We start from the raw sequence: 9,547 nt of genomic DNA, 5'->3' as shown, positions 1-9,547 counted from the left end.
CATATGTAATTACCTTTCTAGGGTGGCAATTATCCCTCAGAATCAACAACCAGAGTTAAAGCATGTTCCCCCAAAAGACATTTGGGGATCAATTCTGGGTCAATTACGTCAGGCTTTGATTTATCACATGGTGTCAGGCCATGTTAAAAAAAGAAAGTGAAAAAAAAAAGCAGTATGAGGTAAAGGCTAAAGGTTTGACTCAAATTGGTTTGTTTCCAACTTTGCTTTCTCCTAGTTACTCAGCCCTTCCCCCATTCTCAAAACAACTGGTTTGCTGGGATTTATTTGTTAGACAATTTGCTGTTCAGGAATATTAAACGCAGTAAATCTGGAATACATCCAGATTTGATCTGCCCGCCCCCCCAAAACCACCCCACCCCACACACCAGGCACTAGGAATTACTCCTGGGAGGCAGCAGAGGGTAGGGGTTAATAGCTCAGACTTTGGAGTTTAAGAGATCTGGAATTGAATCCCCGTGCCTTAAGCAAGATACATAGCTACCCAGTGGACAGCGTCTACTTCAAATGGTTGTTGTGAGGTTTAGATGAGATAATAAGTGAGAGAATACATATAAAGTAGCTCAGCATCTGGCACACTGTGAGCATCCAGTGAACAGAGCAACTGTTACTCTCTCGATCGACAAGACAGAGCAGAAGCGGAGCAGTCCCTGGGAAGACCCCAACCATGCAGAGAGGATTCATGGGGCTGAACTGGTGAATCCAAGACATCAATTAAGAGGCCCAGTGGACTAGACTATATCAAAATGTCTAGTTTATTTGGACTCGTTCAAAGTAGATTAATAATGGTAAACTATAAACTGATAAAGGTGCTACTCTGTTAGCAAGCCTGTTCCAGGCACCAGGAACAGAAAGACGGGCCCTCCAAGAAATCTTCTACAGTAGGATATAAATATCTACAGTTTAGAATAGCACAAATGCATAACTAAGATTTCCTGGACACTACTTCATGCGAACTGGAAGTGACATAACAAATGCCCAATATCATGACAGGGAGTTGGGGTATTCTGCCTTTTAAGGATGAAACTTACTAAAGTTACCAGTCACATTAGAGCTATTCCTTACTGAGAAACAAATAATAGTTTTTAGAAGTTAAAAAGGAATAGTATGAGAATTCTCATCAAATTATTCAGGGAGCAATATAACACCCCATTCAAACAACACTTTAAATCCAGTCTATAAGGAGCAACACTGTTTATTTCTTAAGGACACAGCACTTATACAATTCATTTCTCAACGGGCACACACTGCTATTGGCAGTATGTACTGGCAGCTTAATTAAGAAGTCTGTTGATGATGTTAAAAAACAGTTGGCACATTTTCAATTCAGATGGACACTACTCAAGACAAAGACATATCTATTGTGGGCTCATACATACGAAAATGTGTCACAGACACTATATCAAATGTCATGTCTACAGTCACATCAGTGTCTTAACACTGGGAAAACCATGACATACTTATTCTCAGGTCAGACATAAATTTTTGGAAAAACGGCATAGTCATTCAACTTATGGAACACAAAAGACAATACGATGAATCCCAGGATAATTACTGGGCCATTTTCACACAGAGCCAGTGCCCAGAGGCTTTGCTCCTTCCCCATCCTAGCTCAGGTCTGTGAGTGCCGTCAACCAACAGTCTGTACCTCCAGGTGTGAGTCCCCTTTCACTCCCCAAGAAATGTACTGACAACAGACAGCCTCTACCTAAGGAAAAAAAATAGTATTTAATTCAAATTAACTCAAACCGTAATGTATGAATATCTCTAAAGTCTACTAAATATTTATAGAATCAATAAAATGGATCCTGTCTACTGAAGTTCAATAACAACAAAAAAAGAAGTTAAAATATCCTGAGTTGCCCACATTAGTTTTTTGTTTGGTTTTTGGTTAAAGTGCCTTAAAACACTTACAGAACACACTTTTCCATTCATTTATTTCTTGTCTTAGGCACATACCTAATTAGGAGAAGAAAAATGTGCCCTATAACTAATTGCAAACTCATTGAAGGAGGCTCCACATCTTACTTGTCTCCCTTATTTTCTCTCCTGTTTTTGCAGTGATTCACACATAGTAAGTATGCAATTAAGTTGAAAGACAATCGTGTTTCAATTCACATTAATTTGGAGGGGTTGCAGTGACTTAAGGAGCAGCCGAGACACGGAGGGCGGGCTGGATCTTCTGGTTTCTGGCTAAAAGGCACTGTCTGGAATGCCCTCTGCTGAAGCTTGGGGGACTGCCGGCCAGTGGGGTGTTCTTAATATCTTGATTTGCTTCCATTTTTGCCCACGGTGATTCTCCGATGAGTATCTTTCCAACAAGAAAACGTGACTGGTGATTTGAAGCAGGTGTCAAGTGGCTATCTGTGAACAAAATGGAAACCAATGATTAAGTCAGGCCTTTCTGAGAACAACTTTTTGGAAGTACAAAGGTTGGCCTTTTGCTGATCACCAAAATATATTTAGCTAAACATTTCAAAAACACAACCAGGATCTTTTATGGTGATGATGCTGTTTTTCTTTCCCTACTTTAAATAATGATGTTTAAACCCATCCCACCTCCAGGTGCAGATCCAAGCCTAATAAAATCATAAATACCAGATGCCTGTGAATTTTGAAAAGAAAGTTTTCTTTCCTTGCCTTGATAAACAGAAAAAGCCCCTCCCAAGGTCCCAAGCCCTGCCCCTTTATGAACAGGAAAGTCCCTGCCTGCGTCCCATCCTGTAGCACCATATGGACGGCTGGGAAACAACAGCTGCAGAGAGAGAAGCCTGTCGTGAAGCCGTCGGCCAGGCAGAAGCACACGCTCTCCAGCAAAGGCTCTGAGCTAGCCAGGTGGGTACAAGACAGAGGCACACATGCTTCAAACATCCACTGCAGTAGCCAAGAAAAAGTCCCATGAGAGTCACATGGAAGGATCCAGTGGGTTGCACCTTGGGCTCTTCAGTCATACCTGTGTACATGTACAGTAGCTATAGCCTTGTAAACCAGGAAAAACAGACATCTTTACAAAAACATTTCTACTCATTCACATGCTCAGGGACCACTGTCTCTCTGAAATGTCTCACTGTGGACCCTGCACCCATACCCCTCCTTGGTCAGGCCCTTTTCTCCTCAGTATGGAATATCATGGCTCCTAGTCAGGCCTAAGTCTTCTCTGGTATAGTCTCAACCTCTTCCAAGCTATGTTACCTCTCTTGGGCCTCCACCTCAGCCATTCACTCCCAGGTCCCTCTGAGTTAGGGCCCCTGAAGTCTCCACCTAAAAGGGTCATCACTGCTGTGACCTTCGACCCCTCCTCCTCAGGGCAGGCCAGAGAGAAGCAATCTCAGCTGCCAGACAGACTAGAATTTGTTATGTGACCACAATGAACTGAACTGCACTGAGTTTACTCTCCACTGCTTCCTCATTCTCCCTATTTCCCTGCTAATTCCAGACATGTAGACCCAATCCTCACAACTGGCATCTGCCCTGACAGGCCTTCCTGTTTTCTACACTGCCTTGTGCCTTGCCCTGAACCTGAAGAGTCGTGACGAAGACTCTGATAAAACACTTCCTCGGATTCCACTCCAGGACCTCAGCTGCAGGCTGGGATTCAGCTGTGACAAGACTGCCTACCGCCATGACCACCACTCCTGACTCTGAATCTCACCTTTCTCTACAATTCTAATGGCTCAAACCTCCTGCTGAACTGCATCTTTCAGATACCAACAACTTCCCTGAACCAAGACCAAGATTAACATATCCTCTTGGACCCTAAGGGCTGGACTGCTGGCTAACCCTAGCCAAGCCAGGTTCCCAGTCCCTAAAACATCTAATATTGGCTTCCTCCTGTCTTCCAGAAACCTATGTTGCCGATACTCTTTTTAGGAACCCTCTCTGCCTAGCCTAGACAAATTACAACATGATGTTTTCATGATTGATTGATGATAGATGGATAGAGAGATAGATAGATAGTGGTATATATATAATTCATTCATTTACTCAGTCTTTTTTTTTTTTTGAGACAGGGTCTCAGTCTGTCACCCAGGCTGGAGTGCAGTGCTATAATCCCGGCTCAACACAGCCACAAACTCCTGGGCTCAGGCAATTCTCCCATCTCAGTCTCCCGAGTAGCTGAGACTACAGGTATGCACCATCACAACTGGTTAATTTTTGTATTTTTTGTAGAGACAAGGTCTCACTGTGTTGCCCAGGCTGGTCTTGAACTTCTGGGCTCAAGTGATTCTCCCACCTTGGACCCCCAAAGTGCTAGATATATAGGCATGCACCCGGCCAGTCAGTCACCTATTAATTTAATACTTAATTCCATTTCTTAAAAAAAACTGAAGTAGCTAATATTAACTTCTTTTAAAAAAAAAAAAAAATCTTGCATGACTTTCAATGGCCTAAGCCCTGACTGGCTTTTGAAATCTTCCTCCTTCTTATTCCACTTTATCTCCTCGTCTCCAGCACGAAGTCTCTGCTTCAAGAACACAGGTCTACTGACCTCTAAGCTCATTTTGATCTTCATTCACATCCTCTTTCTTGCCTTCTTCTTAATCAGCTCCTTTCATCCTTTGGCATTGCACTTGTGACCCAATCTAAAAAGCCTTCCCTTAGAAACAAATCCACACTGATTGATCCCTTATCTGAATTCCTCTGGAATAATCAATATTACACAGTTTAGTACTTGACTGTTGCTAAAGGTTCCACATGCATTAGCTCCCCAGTCAGGCTGTCAGGATAAAGACCATGTCTTGCACTTGTTATGGTGACTCTAAAGTTGCTGACTACTAGAAGGAGAGGGACAGCAAAGTTCCACCCTGTCTTCGTCCCACCCTTACCCCAGCCCCAGGCCCAGCCCCAGGCCCAGCCCCAATCCCAGCCCCAAAGAGGAAAAGACACAAAGTGAATAAATTAAGTCACCAGATTCAATTAAAGCTCTTTTAAGGTGAAGCTTTCAGTGCAGTGAGAGAAAAAATGGAAGCTTGACCTCCTACAAGCTCTAGTCTCCTTGGGGTTCATCTCTGAGGGTTCTTGCTCTCTTTGGCTGGCTTCTTTCTGCTTCCACATGGTCAGTGGTCTGAAACTGCCTCTGAGCTGAGCTCATCAGAGACAGCATTAGGTTTAGAGGAGGAGAGCCAAGGTCCAACTAGCGAAAGAATCTGTGAGTGTGGACTTGAGGTCCATCCTGTGCTCATCTCCTCCAAGTCCCTGCTGCCCCATGACATCTGGGCAAGGATCTGTGGGTCCATCTCAATGCAACGGGTATCTAAATATGTTCTCAATACATGCTTATTGATTTTTCTGTAGTAAATAGTAAATGTCTAAACTATCAGATCAAGAATTCTGAGAAACTCTGAAGTTCTGAGTCAGAATTATTTATGATCTGTATATTGAGTACAAGCCATACTCAAAACCTTAGAGTAATTTTAGTTCTATAAAGGCATTTCTCTAAACACACACTTCTTACAACCTAGATATCTGAGTCGGAGATTTTTTTGAAAGCGAGGATGCACGCATGACAAAACCTGGGGGTTTTGTGAGCCTTTCTGCCAATGCTGAGAGCCAGAGGACTTCTACTATAAAACTTTGCATTAGCATCTGCAGATGACCAGAGTCTACTGTAGAGCCACTTAATAGTCATGATTCTTTGCATAGTTTGAATATTTAAATATAACATACACACACTACATACATACAAGGGGGGACCCAAAAGAATAATATTTACTTATAAAAAATTGTGTATTCTTACATGTTTACACTTCAGTCACCATCAAAGAATTCTCCATTTGAGGCAATACACCTATCAAGATGCTTTTTCCACTGCTCAAAACAGTTTTTGAACTCGTCCATTTTGATGCCTTTTAGTGCTTCTACTGGTTTTTGTTTCACCTCTTCTACATCAGCAAAATATTTCCCTTTGAGGACTTTTTTCATCTGGGGAGACAAAAAAAAATGTTGCTCATGTTGAGATCAGTTGATAGGAACAGTGGGACACAGTAGTCATGCTCTTTTTGGTCAAAAACTGCTAAACACTCAGCACAATGTGGGAATGTGTGCTCATAAATCACTCATCATGAAATGGATAGACGTGTTGAAAGAATCTCTAAAAAATTTCACTGAAGCTGAACACAGTCTCTCACAACAACACTAGCTGGTACACTGATGCTGATGGGTTCCTAAAAACCTAGCAGGGGAAACCCGCCCTCCAAAAGATAATTCCAGTTTTTGTGGGGATCCCCCCTCATACATACATAGCCTTGATATGCCTTGATATGCTACTACTTGAAAAGAAATAGATAATGAATTTGGACATATCTCAAAGTCATAAGATCTTTTGCCACTTAGATAAGTCTGTGGTCAAAAGTCTACTATGAAGCAATATTATTAAGCCAGGTACAGTGGCTCACACCTGTAGTCCCAGCACTTTGGGAAGTCAAGGCAAGAGGATCATATGAGTCCAGGAAACAAGCCTGGGCAATATAGTGAGACCGTCATCTCTAACCGCCCCCAAATTAAAAATTATCCAAGTGTAGTGGCCTATAGTCCCAGCTGCTCAGGTAGCTAAGATGGGAGGATCGCTTGAGACCAGAAGGCTGCAGTGAACCATGACCCATTGCACTCCAGCCTGAGTGACAGAGATCCTGTCTTTAAACATAAAAGTTTTTGTTCGCATGTAACACAGAGACTGCCAGTTGTTCCCTAATACCCATTCTCCCCTTCTTCCTTTTGTTAACAGAACCCCTGAATTCTAAGGGGTAAATGACCACAAAATCTACACTTTCAGGCCCTCCTGGCAGCTGGGTATGGCTAGTGGGATGTGCTTAGGCACCTGCAGATATAATCATGAGGCCAATTTCCATGGATAGCAGAGGAATCAGACAGAAGCTTACTTCTCTATCACCCAACAATCCAAACATAAGCAATCCAGAACTGACACAGCAGTTCCATTGTGACAATGGGCTCCCTCCATCTTGCTTAAGCCACTATATTTGGGGATATCTCAGCCAGAATGTAAGGTCAGTTGCTGTAACAAACACTCCCTCTGCCACTCTATTGTTGATCTAACTTGGACAAATTGTTTAAACTCTACAAACTTGCTTTATGTGTTTATCTACTTCATAGAGCTGTTGTTAGCAACTTGAGCCCCTGTCTTTTTTTATTGTATTCATATCCCCAGCTTCTAGCACAGTGCTTCCATGTAGTAAACACTAAATACTAGCTAGTATTGCTGATATACCAGATCTAGATAAATATCGCCATACCTTAACAGCTAACCAGTCAGTATTTCCAATAAATATCTGATACAGTACAAACAATCAATATGGTATGCATTGAGGAATCACAATTTCTGACCCAAGTCTTAGAAAAACTGGTCTAACAAAAGTTTTTTCTGACTTGTGAATTTATTCTTATGAAAACTCATACATTCACTTAATGAACTGACAACTCTTAAAAAATGATCCACTTAAAATGGGCAGCTAGAGAAAGTCAAAGGCCCCCAGCCCCAGCAGTACTGGTCCTAATATTACAAGCTTATGCCATTCATGCATCTGATAACGGAAAACCTGACTTTTATAACACATTCATGATGAATTTTATTGCAAATGGATGTGAATTCATACTGTAACAGTGCAGAATCTTGAGAAAAATAATGTTCCTATTTTCATAAAGGAAGATGGGCACTTCTGACTTCTACAAAAATAGCATGGGTGGGAGTTTTCCAGAAAACACATTTCTCCTATCGAGGAGTACTTAATAAACACACACACACCTGACGGCTTTCATTTCACCACAAGTGGTGCCAATTTGCCAGTCATTGAAGTAATTCAGTCTCATCCGTCGGGGTGATGGATTCTACAAACTGTGTAAGCCTGTCATTAAGGGGAGGATAGATTATAGTCTATGCAGGACATTACAGTGCTCATATCCCTCCCCCGTGCTCTCATGAAACACGAGGAAACAAGAAGACGAAAATAAGGTTAGCCGTGGGCTTACTGCTTTTCTCTCCCAATTAATGGAATAAGCAGGCCACCAGTCCATGCTTTTTACTACTTCTACACAATGTTCTGTTTCTTTCTAGCTAATATCAAGATCTTTGATGAAGGACACCAAGATTACGCACAAAATTCATTATGCGGTCATTTAAGCCTCGCTTGAGGCCTTTATGCCTCCACTTTTAAAATGTGATTCTTTCTGCTTTCACTTCACCTATTTATATAGCCATTTTTTCTTCTCTGTAATTTTTTACTTCCATACTTAAAATTCTCATCTGGAATGCAGATTGTATCTAGAGTAAAATTCCTTCATTTGGGTAAACTGAAAAGGCAAGTCTAAATGAATGGGAAGACCAACATAGGGAAAATTGTCAAAAAAGATCATGAGAACAGCAATAGCTGATTTGGGGGAGTTTACTGCGTGAAAGTCGCTGGGCTGAACACTTTTTTTTTGAGTTGGAGTCTCACTCTGTCGCCCAGACTGGAGTGCAGTGGCATGCTCCCGGCCACCGCAACCTTGCCTTGCTGGGCTCCGGCAATCCTTCCACCTCTGTCTTCCAAGTAGCTGGAACTATAGGTGTGCACTATCACGCCCGGTTAATTTTTGATTTATTGTAGAGATGAGGTCTCGCCAAGTTGCCCGGGTGGGTCTTGAACCCACGGACTCAGGCAATCTACTTGCTTCAGCCTCTCAAAGTGCTGGGATTACAGGCTGAGTCACTGAGCCTGGCTGAGCTGAATACTTTAAATGCATGATGAGCATATGTAGTCCTCAAAACAGACCTGAAGCAGGCATTATCATCCCATTTTTACAAATTAGGAAACAAAACCTGAGAGATGTTAACTTGCCCAGGCCATATAGCTAACAAGTGGTAGAATGACTTCCAAAGCTTCAGTTGTCTAACTCCAAAGCTCATGCTTTTACAACCACACCAAATTGCTGGGTTTTTCCTTCAATCAATGATGATAATAATAATAAAACCAATATTTCAGATATGACTCTAAAATGCCAAGGAACTTGATCTAGTGAAAAAATAAGAAGTAATTGAAATGAGTTCACTGCTTATTTTAGGCAGGTCATAACTACCTGCCATTTATGAAGTAACGACTTCACACCAGGCCTTTCTATACATTAAGCCTAACCTCACAACAACCTCATAAAGTGGATAACTATCTTCATTTTATGGATGAGGGAAAACACTCAGAGAAGCTCAAGTCTCAACTAGAGAGCAGCCTAGTCTTTGTATGAGGCCATCTTGCCATACTACTTCATTATGTCTCTTACAAGGCCTTTCTCGAAAGTGCTTGAAAAGTCTGCTTTTAAAGTAACAGTGCTATCCCTCTACAATTTTACTTACACTATTTATTAGCTCAGCAAAGCTTTGGTTCAGACAATACAAAAGTAAACTTTAACCCAGGCCCTGGCCTCATTTTCATAAATTCCAAATTTAGAAAGGTCCATGTTAATGGGTTTCACTGTATATGGAAAAGAGTTTAATAGTCACTTAGTGCCATTCTATCTCCATTAATAAATCTAAAAAGCCACA

General features: G+C 41.7%; 1 long non-coding RNA gene across 1 annotated transcript; it reads right to left on the bottom strand.

Annotated features, from left to right (window-relative positions):
- Positions 1-1,182: 1,182 nt before the first annotated feature.
- Positions 1,183-5,797, bottom strand: LOC103264915. Its single transcript, XR_504603.1, has 3 exons — positions 5,756-5,797; positions 2,137-2,382; positions 1,183-1,726 (listed from the first exon to the last, which is right to left on the bottom strand). It is a non-coding gene; the product is annotated as an uncharacterized LOC103264915 (long non-coding RNA).
- Between the last annotated feature and the right edge of the window lie 3,750 nt (positions 5,798-9,547).

This window comes from Carlito syrichta, unplaced genomic scaffold (genome assembly GCF_000164805.1).
Source record: "Carlito syrichta isolate Samal-C Ts95f unplaced genomic scaffold, Tarsius_syrichta-2.0.1 Scaffold305764, whole genome shotgun sequence".
Taxonomy (NCBI): domain Eukaryota; kingdom Metazoa; phylum Chordata; class Mammalia; order Primates; family Tarsiidae; genus Carlito; species Carlito syrichta.
The sequence above is the reverse complement of the archived record's forward strand: the minus strand, read 5'-3'. Positions and strand labels throughout refer to the sequence as shown.